Raw genomic sequence first — 21,070 nt, 5'->3', positions numbered from 1 at the left:
ACACCTCTGGTGGATTTATGTCAGTCTTTTTGGGACATTTACTGTTGGACATTTCTTTTTGCTTCCGGTTTATTATATATTATATATTTCTCTGTATGGTCACCCATTGAGTTAGCGCTGCACCTTTTATTATTATTTGTCTAGAGGGATTTGATCGTTTACCCTGGTGTTCAGCTGCTTCATTTTTTATTTACATTTTTATTTTGTGACATACGTGCGCTGATATACTTTTATATATATGGTAACAAATACCCTGCGTTTAGGTGCAGCACAATTTTTAAAACAGGTTATATATCTTTTTGTAACATTTTGTTTTTCATTTGTTTTGCATAATACAAAAAAAAATTCTGCGCACTGCAAAAGAGTTTGGGTTTTGCTTGAAGAAAAGGTGGCAGCCCTAGTCACACCTTTTGTATTTTCTAGGAGAGGTGGCCAGGTACCTGGTGGCATTAGATAAGACAAGGGCAAAGCAAGGACAGATTAGGAGTATATGGGGTATCTCAGCCATAGGCAGGGGTTTTCTTGAATCCCTTGGCCTGCTGGGAGAACTTATATATTTGGGTGGAGTCAGGTGATCAGGGTTCTGTGCCACCTGGATGGCTGTCTGGGTGGACGTGTGTTGTACTTCCCGGGCTGCTAGGCCAGAGTTTGGGCCTATCCTGGGCACATATGGCTGTTAGGCTGAGGGGCCTATCCAGAAGCAAGAGAGCAGCGCAGGGTTGGGATTGCGGCTTGCAGTCCAACCAGAATTGACAGTTCTGCTGGCCGGAGAATCTGTCGTGGTTGGAGGTAAAGGGGAAGCTTTCGCCACTAAGGGACCATCCACCTTGTTACCAAGGACCACAGTGAGAAGCTGAAGCAAGTACCAGAGCAGAATTCTCACCAACTGGGGATGGTGAAGAATCAGGAAACTTCAGCGGGTATCAAGCCAGGGACCCAGCCAGCAGAGGTGACGCTTGCAGAGCAGCCTTGTGTGTCAAGCCAGGGACCAAGCAGGCCAGTGGGGTGAAGCTTGATAAGTATTTAGAGTGCCAAGCTAGGGACCCAGCAGAGAAGCAGGGGTGACGATTGAGGAAGATACTACAGTGAAGATTGGAAGAGCTCAAGGGATTCAGTGGCAGTGAATTATCTAGTCTAGTGAGAGAGAGACTGGGAACTCAGTGGGTTGAAGAACTACAAGAAGTGATTGTAGTGGAAGTGACGGAATTGTTACACCTTGTGTTAGAAACTGTTAAAGACTGTTGCCATAGGAGACAGCATTCCTACACATGCAGATGTGGTGTCTTGCTGGTTGCCTTTCCCTGCATGGCTGTCCTCCTGTAGAAGTCTCAGAGTCTGCCAATTAACATTGCAACTGCTTAAGGGTGTCCTGGCCCTAACCCTCTCTCCCAAAGTTCTGTTTAAGAGAAATAAAATCTCTTGGCATTCAAGAAGTGTCTGGTGCCCATGAATCTAGCTTGCAATAAAACCACTATGCCTCACAACCCACTCTGTACAGAAGCATGTCAGCAGTTCTTGGCTCTAAAGGTTCTCATTAGACTGGAGCAGGCCAAGGACCTTGCTACAACAATTTCGTTTTTTTTTTATTTTTTTAGATGTGTTTGATAGCACATATTAGTGGGAGCAGCTTTGTGTCTTATACACTGGTCTTCATAGGGTGTAGCACGTGGTCATATAGTTTTTTCCATTTTAAAAATTGTGTCTGCCTTAGTTTTTGTGCAGTCCCACGTTTGGTAGCCCATTGTAATTAAATTTGCTGCTGGAAACACACAGCATTGGAAATTTTGAATAAGAAGCCAAGCTATTCCTATATGAAAACCATCTTGACTCACCCAAATTCCACTTGTTTTATACTCATTGGGCATCCTACTATATAGAAAAGTTCAATTTGGCCTGAGTCAAGTGATCTAAATCATAAAATATGGCACCAAACTTGGCACTATGACAGCCATGCATTTCAACTGGAAATTTTGAATAATAAGTTAAGCTATTCCTATATGAAAACCATCTTGGCTCACCCAAATTCCACTTGATTTATACACATTGGGCATTCTTCTATGTACAAAAGTTCAATTTGGCCCGAGCCAAGTGATATAAAGCCTGAAGTATGACACCAAACTTGTCACCCTGTCACTCATGCATTTCAATGGGAAATTCCGAATAAGAAGCCAAGCTATTCCTATATGAAAACTATCTTGGCTCACCCAAATTACACTTGTTTTATACTCATTGGGCATCCTACTATATAGGAAAGTTCGATTTGGTCCGAGCCAAGTGATATAAATCATAAAAATTGGCACCCTGACAGCCATACATTTCAATAAGAAATTTCGAATAAGAAGCCAAGCTATTCCTATATGAAAACCATCTTGGCTCACCCAAATTCCACTTGTTTTAGAATTGTTTTCATGTAGGAAAAGCTTGGCTTTTTATTCAATTTTTCCATTGAAACGCATGGCTGTCATGGTTTATGATTTATATCACTTGGCTCAATCCAAATTGAACTTTCCTATATAGTAGGATGCCCAATGAGTATAAAACAAGTGGAATTTGGATGAGCCAAGATGGTTTTCATATAGGAATAGCTTGGTTTCTTATTCAAAATTTCCCATTGAAATGCATGGCTGTCTTGGTGCCATGTTTGGTGCCATGTTTTATGATTTAGATCACTTAGCTCGGGCCAAATTGAACTTTCCTATATAGTAGGATGTCCCATGAGTATAAAACAAGTGAAATTAGGGGGAGCCAAGATTGTTTTCAGATAGGAATGGCTTGGCTTCTTATTCGGAATTTCTTATTGAAATGTATGGCTGCCAGGGTGACAATTTTTATGATTTATATCACTTGAATCGGGCCAAATTCAACTTTTCTATATAGAAGGATGCTCAATGGGTATAAAACAAGTGGAATTTGGGTAAGCCAATGTGGTTTTTATATAGGAATAGCTTGGCTTCTTATTCGGAATTTCCCATTGAAATGCATGGGTGACAGGGTGACAAGTTTAGTGCCATACTTCATGGTTTATTTCACTTGGCTTGGGTCAAATTGAACTTTCCTATATAGAAGGATGCCCAATGTGTATAAAACAAGTGGAATTTGGGTGAGCCAAGATGGTTTTCATACAGGAATGGCTTGGCTTCTTATTTAAAAGTTCCCATTGAAATGCATGGCTGTCACGGTGCCACGTTTGGTGCCATGTTTTATGATTTATATCACGTGGCTCGGGCCAAATTGTACTTTAACCAATAGAGGGATGCCCAATTATATGAAAACAAGTCAAATTTGGGTGATCAAAGATGGTTTTCATATAGAAAAAGTTAGTTAATCAGAATTTCCCCTTTATATACATGGCAGTTAGGGAGACAGAATTGTTAAAGTTCACGATTTTATTATAAACTTTGCAAATGATTGTTTAGTAAATAATCACCCTTGTGAATAAAGATTCAACCTGAATAAGAAGCTGGCCGAATTAGGAGCCAAATTCTGCATTCAAGTAAGAAGCTGGCCTAATAAGGAGGCAACTTCAGCATCATAATTTACGTATATATATATTTACGTATAATAAGATAACACCTAATTTATTTTTTTATGGCGAATTTCTCAATAAACAGTTCTAAAGGATCATTCGTATTGCGACGCTGCCACCTAGCGGTAGCTATGTTGTGTGCACACGTAACACGGTACGGTAGCACGGTAAAACAGGTTAATTTGGGGAAGCAGCGCCCGAACCAATTATACTAATCTTAAGCTTCAAGAAAAATCTTATCAGATTTAAACTGATACTCCACGTTAGAGCTGCCAACCATAACTCTGGCAACTGCTTTCTGTAAAGGTTTGTGAAAACCAGCACCTCTAGAAAGAGAACATTTGCTTTTAAAGCTGCCATTGTTTTGTAGCCTAAAGTTCTCATATCTTTGAAGCAATGTCCTCCAGAAAATGGGCGATTTTAGACGGACGGAACGTTCCAGAGTACGCGGGCTCTATTATGTACGGGCATGCGCTTTCTGACTGAAATCCGTGGCGCATGTGAGCACTGAGCAGAAGGGAAGTGGTTCGGTAAGGAGAGGGGCACTTTGTCCGTCTCTCTGATTGGAGCTGTTGGCGGGATAAACTGGTACCAGAGGTAATTATTGGCTACATGTATTTATTTGTGTTCACATTCCACTGGGCCTATTTATAGGTGTGATAGCATTTGGAACAATCTTTGTGTATCTCCTATACTAAATGACTTTAGATAGACTTTAATGTTGAATGCCAGGTATGGACCAATGAATGTATACAGCTTTCATACATGTGGGGGAACGCTGTGAATGTGGCGAACAACTGTGGTAATTGCTGCTACTACAGCAATTGTTACAGTCTTTTGGGTCGGCTGATGCCCTGCTGCATAGTAACCATAGGGGGTCGCCTGCTTTGCGCAGCTGCCATTTAGGCTGGATTCACACCTATGCATTTTTAGTGCTTTTTGCATTTTGCATATTTGCACTACAGAACGTGTTCCATAGGAAACCATGTTAAATGGACTGTAGTGCAAATCTGCAAAATGCAAAAAGCACTAAAAATGCATAGGTGTGAATCGAGCCTTAAAGCGTTCCTTGTATTTTTGGCAACAAACGCAAAGCATCCTCTGGATGAGCTGGAGAGGCATGGAGGTGACATTACAGGTCCAATCAGAGAACGCTTTGCATGAACTGAGGACATGCAATGTGTTGCTGAATGAATTGCGAAACAGGGCTCTGTGGTTATTATGCAGCTGCTCAGCATGGGAGCTGGAAGGCTACCAGCAACCACTGTAGTAGCAGTGGTTACTACATTGATTTCCAACTGTATGGAATATACTAGACCAGTAAACTCCAGACCTGGATTTCAGCTTTTACTGCCAGAGCTGGTTTTGCATTCTTGTTTACATGCTTTTACAATAATTTTAAGCTCCATGCACACTGGCTTAAATGGGGTTTAAACCCTGTCTCTGTTATTTAACCACTTCAGCCTCGGAAGGATTTACCCCCTTCCTGACCAAAGCACTTTTTGCCATTCGGCACTGCGTCACTTTAACTGACAACTACGCGGTCGTGCGACGTCACACCAAAACAAAATTGACGTCCTATTTTTTTCCCACAAATAGAGCTTTCTTTTAGTGGTATTTGGTTTTTATTTTTTGCGCTATAAACAAATTTTTGAAAAAAAACAATTTTTTTGCTATAATATCCCCAAAAAATATATATAAAAAAAAAAAAACAAAACTTTTTTTCCTCAGTTTAGGTCGATATGTATTCTAATACATATTTTTGGTAAAAAAAAAATCGCAATAAGCGTATATTGATTGGTTTGCGCAAAAGTTATAGCGTCTACATAATAGGGGATAGATTTATGGCATTTTTATTATAATTTTTTTTTTTTTATTAGTAACGGCGGCGATCTGCAACTTTTTTTTCGTTTATCGTGACTGCGACATTATGGCTGACACATCGGACACTTTTGACACCATTTTGGGACCGTTGTCATCTATACAGCGATCAGTGCTATAAAAATGCACTGTCTACTGTGTAAATGACACTGGCAGGGAAGGGGTTAAACACTAGGGGGCGATCAAGGGGTTACATGTGTCCTAGGAAGTGATTCTAACGGGGGGGGGGGTGTGGGCTACCACTAGGGGTGCAACGGATCGTCCGAGATCCGAATGGTTCAACCTGTTCGGATCGGCACACTTAGGAAAGGCCGCGGCTTCGGCCTAGCTCCGGAGTGGCGGCCATCTTGGTACACCCGGCGACCGTTTACCACGTGATCGCTCCGTCAAACGAAGAAGCGATCGCTTGTAAACAAACCAGAGTCGTCATGACGCCGGTTCCTCTCCCCTCTGTGTACTGATCTGTACAATGGAGGGGAGAGATCAGATGGCAGCAGTGCCAATACTCTGCCAATACCCTGCCATACCCTGCTAATATATTATTACAGTGGGGCAGATTGTGGATATTATTACAGTGGGGCAGATTGTGGATATTATTACAGTGGGGGAGATTTTTTTTTGTTGATCCGAAAATGATCTGAACCGTGACACCTGATCTGAGGAACGATCCGAACTGTGAGTTTTTTTGATCCATTGCACCCCTAGCTACCACTGACATGACAGCGATCACTGCTCCCGATGAAAGGGAGCAGTAGATCCCTGTCATGTCACTAGGCTGAATGTGGAAATGCCTTGTTTACATTGGCATCTCCCCGTTCTTCCGCTCCGTGACACGATCGCTGGCCCCCTGGCAGACATCGAGTCTGCGGGCACAGACGCGGTGGGCGCGCCCACTAGCCCCGCAAATTAAAGGTACACCCATTTGCCCACCGCTGCCATTGTGCCGGCGTATATCGGCATGCGGCGGTCGGCAAGTAGTTAAAAAAATGTCATACATGCCTCCACTGTGCAGTTTGTTTTGCACAGAGTGGTCCCCATCCTCTTCTGGGGTCCCTCAGTTGCACTAGTGGCTCCTCCCCACATCAAGTATCCACGTTGGAGAAGCATTCTCCTTGGTGTGTAAATAGATGACTCCCACGCTGTCTATTAAATTAAGCTAGGGGGCACTGCTGCAAACACCTGTGGATCTGATCCAAACAGAAAGAAATGGTAAATGAATAAATGGTGGTGTTTGCGCTGTGTGAGAAAAGGTGTATGAGGCAAAAATGAAAGTGATACTACTAATAGAAGGTAAGTGATGTGGAAATAATCTCAAACATAAATCACATAACATTGATATAATCCTAATAAAATCCTGGTTTAAAATATATATATATATATATATATATATATATATATATATATATATATATATATATATATATATATATATATATATATATATATATATATATATATATATATATATTTTAGTGACCACTGGGCACTTAAACCCCCTTAATAGCCAGACCAATTTTCAGCTTTTGGTGCTCTCACATTTTGAATGACAATTACTCAGTCATGCAACACTATAGCTATATGAAATTTTTGTCCTTTTTTTCACACAAATAGAGCTTTCTTTTGGTGGTATTTAATCACCGCTAGGTTCTTTATTTTTTGCGCTATAAAAGAAAAAAGACCGAAAAATCTGTTAAAAAAATGCATTTTTCTTCATTTCTGTTATAAAATTTTGCAAATTAGTAATTTTTCTTCATATATTTTGGCCAAAATTTATACCGCTACAGTGGATATTATTTGGTCTTTGTGAAAGTTATAGAGTCCAAAAGCTATGGTGCTAATATCTGAAAATTGATCACACCTGAATTACTGACGGCCTATCTCATTTCTTGAGACCCTAACATGCCAGAAAAGTACAAATACCCCCCAAATGACCCCTTTTTGGAAAGAAGACATTCCAAGGTATTTAGAAAGATGCATGGTGAGTTTTTTGAAGTTGTCATTTTTTCCCACAATTCTTTGCAAAATCAAGTTTTTTTTTTTTTTTTTTTTTTTTTTCACAAACTTGTCATATTAGCAGGTTATTTCTCACACACAGCATATGCATACCACAAATTACACCCCAAAACACATTCTGCTATTACTCCCGAGTATGGCGATACCACATGTGTGGGACTTTTACACAGCGTGGCCACATACAGAGGCCCAACATGCAGGGGAGCACCTCCAGGCGTTCTGGAGCACCCAGGCCAATTCTGACATTTATCTCCTACATTTAAAAATCATCATTTATTTGCTATAAAATTACATAGAACCCCAAAACATTATATATGTTTTTTTAGCAAAGACCCTAGAAAATACAATAGCGGTCATTGCAACTTTTGATCTCGCACGATATTTGCGCAGCAATTTTTCCCCAGTTGTCTTCCAGGACAGCCCTTGAGAGATGGAGTCCCTCCCATCAACCCAGCAAACACATTGCCAAATCAGTTCAAAAGGCGGTCCCTCAGGTCCCTGGCCAGTCATTTGTGTTTCCTCCTTCGGAGGAACATGTTGCCAGGAACCAGGCAGAAGGACTCTATCTTTCAGGGGCTGCCTGAGGGGAGCGGAGCTGCACAGGGGGACCGGGTCCTATCCAGCAGCTCCAGATTAGTCCGATTTCTTTCTTCTGGGCTCGGGTATCGTCCGGCTGACAGGAGCAGACCCGTTACCCCCCCTCTTTCCGGTGCCGAGGTGGCCAGTGGCAGGGTGATGCCTGTTCCCCCCAGGAGCTGTGTAGATGGTTTCTTCCATCTCAGCTCCACGCTGTAAGGGCGGTGGGGGTCGGAGACGCCGAGCGTCATTTCCGGCGGAACTGCGTCATCGCTGTGTGCAGAGACTTCCGGTTCTGGGTCTCTGAAGGCACAAAGAGGAGGGGGAAAAAGCCCACGCTGGGCCTACAAATCCCGACCAGCGTCCAGCCATACCGGACTAGCGGCGGGATCCGGAGCTCGAGAGGGGGACCATGGAGGCTAATCCCCAGGACACTCCGGTGGATGCAGGCACCAGCCAAACACAGGTAGGCTGCTGGGCAAGCCCTTACTGTGTTTATTCTGGGGTTTTGTTGTAAGGCTGGGATTGGTAGTACCCCTTGGTGATGGTTTTCTCACAGTCCCGGGTTTATGCAGCAGTGGTGGCAGCACGGGTGTTTCTACTAAAAGTTTGGAGGGGTTTTAATGCTGAAGATCGTTTATTCTTATTGCAGGCTAAGGAGACCCCAAGGGAAGACAAGTCAGGCCGCAAAAAGTGCCCTAATTGTGGAAACAAGTTGTCCTCAGGCTCTAACAAAGCCTTATGCAAGCAGTGTATTGCAGGCTTACTTAAAACAGAGGCAGACTCTCCCTTGGCGAAATTCCTAGGCTCCTTTAAGGATGAGATGGCATCAACCTTTAAATCTCTCCACGAGTTAATTGCAGATGTAGGCACATCTGCTTCCACCAGTAAAGCAGCTTCGATTCCCTCCTCACCATGCCTTACAACACCCAGTTCTGGGGAGTCCTGACCGTACGGTCAGGGAGCATAGCCCCGTGTTAGTTAGCCCTGAATCCTCTGACGCAGACTCGGATCTAGATGAGGATCAGGCTGTAGCTAACAAAGCAGCAAAATACAAGCTGTCTCTTGAGGAAGTAGACGAGCTGTTGAGCGCTATTTATGATACGCTGGAAATTGATGAGGAAGAAACTTAATTGACCAGACATGATAAAATGTATGAGGCTCTGGGGAAAAAGAAAGCTAAGGTATTTCCTATACATAATGTGCTTTCTGACTTTGTCCGCAAGGAGTGGGCCGAGCCAGATAAAAAGGTCTTCTTCCCAAATTCCCTTTAAAAGGAGATTCCCCTTTGATGAGAGCCCAGAGGCGGTCTGGAATAAAAATCCTAAGCTAAACGCCCCTCTGTCCAAAGTCTCAAAACAGTCGGACCTCGCTTTTGAGGATATGGGTCATTTAAAGGACCCAATGGACAGGAAAACAGACATAGTCTTAAAGAGGGCCTGGGATGCTTCTATGGCAGGTTTAAAACCAGCTCTGGCCACTTCTTGTGTTGCCAGGAATCTGGAGTTCTGGTTAGCCCAACTAGAAGAACATCTAAAGGCAGGCACGCCTAGGGGGGAGCTCCTGAAAACCTTCCCTATGCTTTTTAAGGCGACAAGTTTCATCTCTGATGCTTCCACTGATGCCATAAAATTTACGGCTAAAACAGCGGCGCTTTCTGTCGCAGCCAGGAGGTCAGTCTGGATGAAAACTTGGGGGGGAGACACGGCGTCTAAAACACGCCTGTGCAGTGTCCCCTTTACAGGAGACTTAGTCTTCGGGCCTGAACTAGATACCGCCTTGGAAAGAACGACGGATAAAAAGAAAACCTTTCCCATTAAAAAGAAACATTTTCAAAGAAAATTTTTTTCGTCCCTCAAAGGAACCCTCCAAGTCAGAGAAGGAGTTCAAACCCAAAAAGCATTGGACAGGACAAAAAGGGAAAGTGGGCATAATTTTTAACCGCCCCAATTCAAACCCTAAACCCCAGTGACATCAGGGTCCCGGTGGGAGGAAGGTTAGTGAATTTTCTCCCACAGTGGGAAAAGATAACCTCAAACGAGTTTGTCTTAAACATTATAAAAGGAGGGTATGCGCTGGAATTTCACAGCGATCCACCCTCAGTTTCTTGTGACAAAGCTTCCAAGACACTCAGAAAAGGCCAAGGCCTTACCTCTGTTAATAGGGGAAATGGTGGATCAAGAGGTATTGACACCAGTCCCTATTCAGGAACAGGGGGACGGTTTTTACTCGCACATTTTTGTGGTAAAAAAGCCGTCCGGGAAGTTCAGACTAATCATGAACCTCCGACCTCTGAACCGCTCCATCCGAAAAAATTCCGGATGGAGTGCATCTAGATAAGGAATCTTCTCCAAAAAGAGGTGTTCATGGCTACCCTGGATTTAAGGGACGCCTATCTGCATATCCCAATAAGGAAGGAATGCCAGAAATTTCTTCGGATGGCGATCCAGATAGACACCAAAATTTATCATTTTCAGTGCAGAACACTTCCTTTCGGACGGTTGTCCTCCCCGAGAATCTTTACCAAGGTTCTCGGGGAGGCATTAGTTCCGTTAAGACTACAGTCAGTCACGATTATTCCATATCTAGACGACTTGCTCCTCACGGCCCATTCGGAGAAGCAACTTCGTCGGGACCTAGAGTTGACACAGCTCAGCCTGAGACAGTTGGGGTGGATAATCAGTCTGGAAAAGTCCAAGACTACCCCAACACAGGAAATTTTGTACTTGGGGTACAGGATCCTGTCAGTAGAGCAGAAGATAGTCCTGCCGGAAGAGAAGATATTGAATCTGCACCAGAGAATGTCTTTTCTTCAAAGCAGCGCCAAGTGTACAGTGAGGGAGGTGATGTCGGTCTTAGGACTGATGACAGCAGCCATTCCAGCTGTACAATGGGCCAGGTTCCATCAAAGAGACCTTCAGAGGTTTCTGTTGGAACAATTAAAAGACAGGGATCTGGAAGAAGAGATTTAAATCCCCGCCAGAGTAAAGCGCTCCCTCTGGTGGTGGAAAGAGTCAGAGAATTTGAACAAAGGCGTTCTCTGGATCTCCCCTGTCACATCCATACTAACTACGGATGCGAGCAGCTGGGGCTGGGGGGCCCACCTCAACTCAGACTGGGCACAAGGCAGGTGGACGTCCGAGGAGAAGCTCCTCTCGTCCAATTGGAAGGAGCTAACAGTGGTCATCAGGGCTCTGTTATTCTTTCAGAAGACATTACAAGGTCATCATCTACAGGTCCATTCAGACAATATGACGGCTGTAGCTTATATAAACAAGCAAGGGGGCACTAGAAGTCATCGACTAATGCTGGTGGCCAGTCGCATGTTTCAGTGGGCAGAATCCAATCTGGCATCCATCTCTGCAGTTCACCTGAAAGGGGAGCTCAACAACACTGCCGATTTCTTGAGTCGACAACGAGTGTCGAATCAAGAATGGTCTCTACACCCGGAAGTGTTCAATTACATAGCTTACTGGGGAAAACAAGTAGTGGACCTGTTTGCAAACAAGGAGAATGCAAAAGTTCAAAATTTTTGCTCGCTACACCCAGGAGATCAGCCCTGGGCAGTAGACGCCTTACAGACCCCATGGACCTTCAGCTTAGCGTATGCGTTTCCTCCACTTCACCTCATCCCGAGGGTTTTAGCGAAGTTCCTGGTGGAGGAAACGTGTTTAATCTTAGTGGCACCGTTTTGGCCCAAGAGACCATGGTTCACAACGTTGCTACAGTTGGCAGATCAACCTCCTCTGAGGCTTCCCTGCAGACCAGACCTTCTGTCTCGGGGACCTCTCTTTCATCCACAAGTATGCATGCTGAACCTCTCAGCGTGTTTACTGAGGAGGAAATATTGAGGAGCAAGGGCCTGACTGGTGGAGTGATTCAGACCCTGCTACACAGTAAAAAACCTGTCTCTCAAGCCATTTACAGAAAAGTATGGAGAAAATTTAACAGCTGGCTGAACAGCCGAGGTGAAGTAAACATGGATACATTTGTAGAGAAAAGGGACATTGAGGCCGAGAACCGGCCCCGGGATTTTTAACGGTGCTGGGATAAATAAGGTAGAAAAGGTAGGATAAAAAGATCTTTTATTTAACAATCTTTAAAAAGAGCAGACAAAAAGAAAAACACTAAGATTATGTTTACAAAGCAAGTAAGATAATTGATACAGAGGTTAATACCACTTTCTCAACATGTTTTGCTTTCTTAAGCTTCTTCAGGAGACATAGTGTGGCATTAGATCAACTATAAGGTAGAAAAAACAGCAATAAGAATTTTATGTCTGCTGATATATTGCAATCATAATATGTATCCGTTAAGTCAAAAACAAGAAACAATTTCTAAAAAAGTTTTTTGAAAATCTTACATATATAGACCAGTAAAGGGAAGTGTATCGTAGAAAAAAAATATATATAAGTATGTATAAACAATATAATGAAAAGAAGATGGAAAAAAAAAAAAATTATATTATATATGTGTACACATTTATTCAGCATAACATCACGTCATAAGTTGTTCATTAGTCTTACCCGTGAAAGAGGGAAGAAGTATATTAAAAAATGTGTGTAGCTTTGTGCAAAAGGAATATTCATGCCCCCCCAGTCCGCACCTCACTGAAAAGCATGCAGAGAGGGATAAGAAAGATTGCAAAAGTAGATGAAATTCTCTGGAAGGAAAAAAATCAAATATGAGGATGTCATAAAGTCTAATGCATACTTCAAAAATATAAAACTAAGTTGAAATTGGCATTGTGAGAAGATGATATCTAGGATAACAAATTTAAATTAAGTACCTTCAATATGGTAAGTAGAATCAATTCATTAAACACCAAAAATCACATCCATAAGGTGATGGGAAGCCTGATTGCTGAAAAAATTGATAAGTGGTTCTTGGATGCAGCAGGATTACAGCCGAGAAATGGGCAGCATACAGGGTACATCTACCTATTTTGGGCATCGGACCTTTAAAGATGGCCGCGGGTCAGTCACTGACTTCTGACACCGCTTACGCTGTCTCCGCACTGAAGCCGTGATGCGTGCGCATGCGCGGTTGTCTTTTGCCGGTCTGCAGCGTGACGGCGAGTCAGACGCCGTCACGCTGGAGAGGCTTAAGAAGCGGGCTCCCCCGCTATTTTCTGTCATTCCCTCCAGACTCGCTGGGCAGACAGATGTTCCTGGATACTCTCCTGCTGATGTTACAATTGGCTTTAATCATTTACAAGTAAGTTTTTCTCTCTTGTTCTTTGATCTCCCTATGTTAGCCTTATTCAAACTGTTTTGAATCATGCATTTGAACCTAGTCCACTTTCTTTTTTATATCTATAGGCTCTTTGTGGTAGGCTGCAGGCGATTTTTCAGGTTTGATTGCCCACTATTTCTCTGTGGGTCAGTGATGGGAGTAAGTCACACATGTGCAAGTCACAAGCAAGTCCCAAGTCTTAACCTTCAAGTCACAAGCAAGTCCCAAGTTACTGTGGCCAAAAGCAAGCAAGTCGAGTCCCTGCTAGAAGTCAAGCAAGTCAAGTCATTTATTTTGGTCAAGTCACAAATTAAGTCAAAATACTGATCTACCCCGAAGCCGGGACTCGGGGGGGAGCTTTCTTTTGTTGGGGGGGGGGGGGAGGGCGGCTTTTGCCTAGGCCAAGACACAGCACTGGTGGTGCCAAGTCATTGCAAGCCAATTAGCCCAAGTCAAAGTCAAGTCGCAAGTCATTAGTGACAAGTCAAAGTCAAGTCGAGTCATTTATTTAATTTTGTCAAGCAAGTCGCAAGTCCTCAAACAGGTGACTCGAGTCAAGTCATGTGACTCGAGTCCCCCACCTCTGCTGTGGGTGCTCGAACCCTGTATGCTGCCCATTTCTCGGCTGTAATCCTGCTGCATCCAAGAACCACTTAACCATTTTTCCAGCAATCAGGCTTCCCATCACCTTTTGGATGTGATTTTTGGTGTTTAATGAATTGATTCTACTTACCATATTGAAGGTACTTAATTTAAATTTGTTATCCTAGATATCATCTTCTCACAATGCCAATTTCAACTTAGTTTTATATTTTTGAAGTATGCATTAGACTTTATGACATCCTCATATTTGATTTTTCTCCTTCCAGAGAATTTCATCTACTTTTGCAATCTTTCTTATCCCTCTCTGCATGCTTTTCAGTGAGGTGCGGACTGGGGGGGCATGAATATTCCTTTTGCACAAAGCTACACACATTTTTTAATATACATCTTCCCTCTTTCACGGGTAAGACTAATGAACAACTTATGACGTGATGTTATGCTGAATAAATGTGTACGCATATATAATATATATATATTTTTTTTCCATCTTCTTTTTATTATATTGTTTATACATACTTGTATATATATTTTTTCTACGATACATTTCCCTTCACTGGTCTATATATGTAAGATTTTCAAAAAACTTTTTTAGAAATTGTTTCTTCTTCTTGTTTTTGACTTAACGGATACATATTATGATTGCAATATATCAGCAGACATAAAATTCTTATTGCTGTTTTTTCTACCTTATAGTTGATCTAATGCCACACTATGTCTCCTGAAGAAGCTTAAGAAAGCGAAACATGTTGAGAAAGTGGTATTAACCTCTGTATCAATCAATTATCTTATTTGCTTTGTAAACATAATCTTAGTGTTTTTCTTTTTGTCTGCTCTTTTTAAAGATTGTTAAATAAAAGATCTTTTTATCCTACCTTTTCTGACTTATTTATCCCAGCACCGTTAAAAATCCCGGGGCCGGTTCTTGGCCTCAATGTCCCTTTTCTCTACAAATATATTTTCTGGGATGTGGTGCTTCTGATTTTTCCTCTCTTCCATTATTTCAATAAACATGGATACAGCTAATATCTTACAGTTTCTTCAGGAGGGGGATAGACAAAGGGCTAACTCCTAGTACTATTAAGGTCCAGATAGCGGCCTTAAGTATGTACTTAGAGAAAAGGTTTCAAAAAGACCCTTTCATTGCTAGGTTCTGTAAAGCAATCTCCAGACGCAAACCAGTTAGGGTTAACATCGCCCCATCCTGGGATCTATCAGTCGTTCTAAAGGCTTTTTTGGGGTCACCTTTTGAAGCTATCTCAGAGGCCTCTCTAAGACTGGTCACTTTCAAGACAGTACTACTTGTAGCAATTACTTCAGCACGCAGAGTTAGTGAAATCCAAGCTCTCTCTGTCAGAGAGCCCTTCCTCCAAATTCTGGAAGACAGAGTCATCCTAAAGACAGACCCTGGGTTCTTACCAAAGGTGGCATCTAATTTCCATAGGTCACAAGATATTGTCCTCCCTTCTTTCTGTCAGAAGGCTTCAAACGAGAAAGAAAAGCGTTTTCATTTATTAGATGTGAGGAGGTGTATCCTAGAGTATCTTAGGGTAACCAATCCATTCAGAATCTCAGATTCATTTTTGTTCTTTTTTCCGGACAACGTAAGGGGCAAAAAGCTTCTAAAGTCACCATAGCTAGGTGGATTAGGCTAGCTATAGCAGAGGGTTATAAGACGGTAAACAAAGATCCTCCTGGGGGTATTAAAGCCCACTCCACAAGGGCATTATCAGCATCCTGGGCAGAAAGAGCTGGTGCCACCCCGGAGCAAATATGTAAAGCAGCCACGTGGTCAAGCTTTTCCACCTTTACAAGGCATTATTGACTAGACTTAATGTCCAGTCAGGATCAGGCTTTTGGGAGAAAAGTTCTCCAAGCCGTGGTCCCCCCCCTAATCTGGTGAGTACTTGGGGGATCCTCTCGAGGGCTGTCCTGGAAGACAACTGGGGAAAACTGGAGTTAGACTTACCGGTAACTCCTTTTCCAGTGGTCTTCCAGGACAGCACGATCCCACCCTTTTTTGATTATGTGAATGTACTAACATTATTACCTGTTATGGTTATGTTTTTTGCAGTTCCATCCTTCGGTTCTTGGTAAATGACTGGCCAGGGACCTGAGGGACCGCCTTTTGAACTGATTTGGCAATGTGTTTCCTGGGTCGATGGGAGGGACTCCATCTCTCAAGGGCTGTCCTGGAAGACCACTGGAAAAGGAGTTACTGGTAAGTCTAACTCCAGTTTTCGAACGCGTTTTTTTTGGAAAAAAAACAGTTTTGTGCTTTTAAAAAAAACAAAACAGTAAGGTTAGCCCAATGTTTTTGCATAATATGAAAGATGAAGTTACGCCGAGTAAATGGATACCCAACATGTCACCTTTCAAAATTGCACACGCTTGTGGAATGGCGCCAAACTTCGCTACTTAAAAATCCCCATAGGCGACGCTTTAAAATTTTTTTACTGGTTACAAATTTTGAGTTACAGAAGAGGTCTAGGGCCAAAATTATTGCTCTCACTCTACCGATCGCAGCGATACCTCACATGTGTGGTTTGAACACTGTTTTCATATGTGGGCGGGACTTACGTATGCATTCGCTTCTGCATGCGAGCACACGGACAGGGGCGCTTTAAAAATTTTTTTTTTTTTTTTTTTTGTTATTCATTTTACTTTATTTTAGTTTGACACTTTTTTCCAAAAAATATTTTTTTGATCACTTTTATTCCTATTACAAGGAATGTAAACTCCCTTGTAATAGGAATATGGCATGACAGGTCCTCTTTACAGTGAGATATGGGGTCAATAAGACCCCACATCTCACCTCTAGGCTGTGCCTGAAATTAAAAAAAAAAAAAAACGATCCTGGCTTCAATCGTAGCGGTGAGTTGGTAGAAGCACCGGAGGGAGGCGGGAGGGGGGGACGTCCCCTCTCGCCTCCCGTAAGAACGATCAAGCAGTGTAACAGCCACTATGATCGTTCTTATGGTGTAGGGAATCGCCGGCTGAAAAAGCTGATATCTGAATGATGCCTGTAGCTGCAGGCATCATTCAGATATCCCCGCACAAAGTCAAGGACGTGGTATGATGGCAGGCGGGAAGTGGTTAAAACGCTTTGTGTTATTAAAAAAAAAAAAAAAAAAAAAAAGTTGTCCATTTATACAATATTTCTAACACACAGCATGTACATACCAAAAATGACACCCCAAAATAGATTCTCCTTCTTCTCCTCCTGAGTACGGAGATACCACATGTGTGAGACTTCCACAGCCTGGCCACATTCAGAGGCCGAGTTTGGCCGGGTATTGCAGGGTATCACCGAGTATTGCAGAGTATGGCTGGGTATTGCGGGGCGTGGCAGGGCATTGCAGAGTAGTGAGGGATGGTTACTGTATTCTATTCTGCAATGTTTTATTGTTATTATGTTTTATCAGGTTTGCTTTTCAGGTATGCAATTTTTTATACTTTACCGTGTTTTATTGTTAACCATTTTTTTGTCTTCAGGTACGCCATTCACGACTTTGAGTGGTTATACCAGAATGATGCCTGCAGGTTTAGGTATCATCTTGGTATCATTCTTTTCAGCCAGCGGTCGGCTTTCATGTAAAAGCAATCCTAGCGGCTAATTGGCCTCTAGACTGCTTTTACAAGCAGTGGGAGGGAATGCGCCCCCCCCCCCCCACCGTCTTCCGTGTTTTTCTCTGGCTCTCCTGTCTCAACAGGGAACCTGAGAATGCAGCCGATGATTCAGCCAGCTGACCATAGAGCTGATCAGAGACATCTCTATGGCCTAAGAAACCGGAAGCTACGAGCCTTTCATGACTTCGATTTCGCCGGATGTAAACAGCGCCATTGGGAAATTGGGAAAGCATTTTATTACACCGATCTTGGTGTGGTCAGATGCTTTGAGGGCAGAGGAGAGATCTAGGGTCTAATAGACCCCAATTTTTTCAAAAAAGAGTACCTGTCACTACCTATTGCTATCATAGGGATATTTACATTCCCTGAGATAAAAATGATAAAAAAAAAAAAAAAAAAAAAAAAAAAAAAAAAAAATGAAAGGAACAGTTTAAAAATAAGATAAAAAAGCAAAAAAATAATAAAGAAGAAGAAAAAAAAAAAAAAAAAGCACCCTTGTCCCCCCCCTGCTCTCGCGAACGCAAGCGTCGGTCTGGCGTCAAATGTAAACAGCAATTGCACCATGCATGTAAGGTGTCACCGCGAACGTCAGATAGAGGGCAGTCATTTTAGCAGTAGACTTCCTCTGTAAATCTAAAGTGGTAACCTGTAAAGGCTTTTAAAAATGTATTTAGTTTGTCGCCACTGCACGTTTGTGCGCAATTTTAAAGCATGTCATGTTTGGTATCCATGTACTCGGCTTAAGATCATCTTTTTTTATTTCATCAAACATTTGGGCAATATAGTGTATTTTAGTGCATTAAAATTTTAAAGTGTGTTTGTTTTTTTTTTTTTTTTTTTTTTTTTCCCCCAAAAAATGCGTTTGAAAAATCGCTGCGCAATACTGTGTGAAAAAAAAAATGAAACACCCACCATTTTAATCTGTAGGGCATTTGCTTTAAAAAATATGTAATGTTTGGGGGTTCAAAGTAATTTTCTTGCCAAAAAAAAATATTTTTTCATGTAAACAAAAAGTGTCAGAAAGGGCTTTGTCTTCAAGTGGTTAGAAGAGTGGGTGATGTGTGACATAAGCTTCTAAATGTTGTGCATAAAATGCCAGGACAGTTCAAAACGCCGCCAAATGACCCCATTTTGGAAAGTAGACACCCCAAGTTATTTGCTGAGAGTCATGTCGAGTCCATGGAATATTTTATATTGTGACACAAGTTGCAGGAAAAAGACCATTTTTTTTTTTTTTTTTGCACAAAGTTGTCACTAAATGATATATTGCTCAAACATGCCATGGGAATATGTGAAATTACACCCCAAAATACATTCTGTTGCTTCTCCTGAGTACGGGGATACCACATGTGTGAGACTTTTTGGGAGCCTAGCCGCGTACGGGACCCCGAAAACCAAGCACCGCCTTCAGGCTTTCTAAGGGCGTAAATTTTTGATTTCACTCTTCACTGCCTATTACAGTTTCGGAGGCCATGGAATGCCCAGGTGGCACAAAACCCCCACAAATGACCCCATTTTGGAAAGTAGACACCCCAAGCTATTTGCTGAGAGGTATAGTGAGTATTTTGCAGACCTCACTTTTTGTCACAAAGTTTTGAAAATTGAAAAAAGAAAAAAAAAATGTTTTTTCTTGTCTTTCTTCATTTTCAAAAACAAATGAGAGCTGCAAAATACTCACCATGCCTCTCAGCAAATAGCTTGGGGTGTCTACTTTCCAAAATGGGGTCATTTGGGGGGGGGGGGGGTTTGTGCCACCTGGGCATTCCATGGCCTACGAAACTGTGATAGGCAGTGAAGAGTGAAATAAAAAATTTACACCCTTAGAAATCCTGAAGGCGATGATTGGTTTTCGGGGCCCCGTACGCAGCTAGGCTCCCAAAAAGTCCCACACGTAATATCCCTATACTCAGGAGAAGCAGCTAAATGTATTTTGGGGTGCAATTCCACATATGCCCATGGCCTGTGTGAGCAATATATCATTTAGTGACAACTTTGTGCAAAAAAAAAAAATTGTCACTTTCCCGCAACTTGTGTCAAAATATAAAATATTCCATGGACTCAACATGCCTCTCAGCAAATAGCTTGGGGTGTCTACTTTCCAAAATGGGGTCATTTGGGGGGGGTTTGTGCCATCTGCACATTTTACGGCCTTCAAAACTGTGATAGGTAGTGAGGAGTGAAATCAAAAATTTACGCCCTTAGAAATCCTGAAGGCGGTGATTGGTTTTCGGGACCCCGTACGCGGCTAGGCTCCCAGAAAGTCCCACACATGTGGTATCCCTGTACTCAGGAGAAGCAGCTGAATGTATTTTGGGGTGCAATTCCACATATGCCCATGGCCTGTGTGAGCAATATATCATTTAGTGACAACTTTTTGTAATTTTTTTTTTTTTTTGTCATTATTCAATCACTTGGGACAAAAAAATAAATATTCAATGGGCTCAACATGCCTCTCAGCAATTTTCCTTGGGGTGTCTACTTTCCAAAATGGGGTCATTTGGGGAGGTTTTGTACTGCCCTGCCATTTTAGCACCTCAAGAAATGACATAGGCAGTCATAAACTAAAAGCTGTGTAAATTCCTGAAAATGTACCCTAGCTTGTAGACGCTACTTTTGCGCAAACCAATAAATATACGCTTATTGACATTTTTTTTACCAAAGACATGTGGCCGAATACATTTTGGCCTAAATGTATGACTAAAATTGTGTTTATTGGATTTTTTTTATAACACAAAGTAAAAAATATAATTTTTTTTCAAAATTTTCGGTCTTTCTACATTTATAGCGCAAAAAATAAAAACCGCAGAGGTGATCAAATACCATCAAAAGAAAGCTCTATTTGTGGGAAGAAAAGGACGCAGATTTCGTTTGGGTACAGCATTGCATGACCGTGCAATTAGCAGTTAAAGCGACGCAGTGCCAAATTGGAAAAAGTCCTCTGGTCTTTAGGCAGGCAAATGGTCCGGGGCTGAAGTGGTTAAAAAAAGTTGCTTTTACAGGAGTTTCATGTTCTGCCTGTAGAAGCAGCTCAATGTTATCCTATGTGTCCATGTACATTAGGACGTTAAGAGGCATATTTTGAGTTTAACGTTTAGAGGCAGAAAAAAAAAACCCCTTCTGGTTTGCTTTTCTGATTTGGAGATTAGAGGCAGAAAAAATGTAAAACTTGTCTAAACTTTGTACAAAAAATGCTCTATACAAGTGTTTTTTACTCCCGAGAGAACAGACGTTTTTTTAAGCCCGGTGTGCTACATAAAACTCCCAAAATATTTGACATCTTCTGAAAGCAGACACCCTAGAGAATAAAATAGTGGTAGCTCCAACTTTTTATGTCAGACAATATTAGCACAACTGTTTATGAAACGCAAAATGTCTATAACAAATACACTAAAGTTAATTCAAGGGCACACAGACACCGCGTATTACCAATTTTTGGGTAAAATATAACATGAACTTCGACCAAATTGATTCCTAACATGTGCCTGTGAAATGGTGACAAATTTTGGCACCCTATATTCTCCATGTGCAATGCTTTAAAACCAGCTACAGGTCATCAATTTTAAAGGTAACCATGAATAATGAACATAGAATGATTGCTCTCACTCTTGT

The 21,070-nt window shown here is 42.0% G+C and overlaps 1 protein-coding gene across 5 annotated transcripts in view; it reads left to right on the top strand.

Moving 5' to 3' along the window:
• The first annotated feature begins 3,758 nt into the window (after window positions 1–3,758).
• Window positions 3,759–21,070, top strand: part of COASY (Coenzyme A synthase) — a 747,507-nt gene continuing 730,195 nt past the window's right edge. The window contains exon 1 of one of the 5 annotated variants that reach the window (XM_073608303.1): window positions 3,759–4,123. The gene's annotated coding sequence lies outside the window, so the exon portion shown is untranslated. The remainder of the gene's footprint in view (window positions 4,124–21,070) is intronic. The other 4 variants (XM_073608301.1, XM_073608299.1, XM_073608300.1 and 1 more) reach the window with 4 other exon arrangements.

Source organism: Aquarana catesbeiana, linkage group LG12 (assembly GCF_042186555.1).
Source record: "Aquarana catesbeiana isolate 2022-GZ linkage group LG12, ASM4218655v1, whole genome shotgun sequence".
Lineage (NCBI taxonomy): Eukaryota > Metazoa > Chordata > Amphibia > Anura > Ranidae > Aquarana > Aquarana catesbeiana.
The sequence above is the reverse complement of the archived record's forward strand: the minus strand, read 5'-3'. Positions and strand labels throughout refer to the sequence as shown.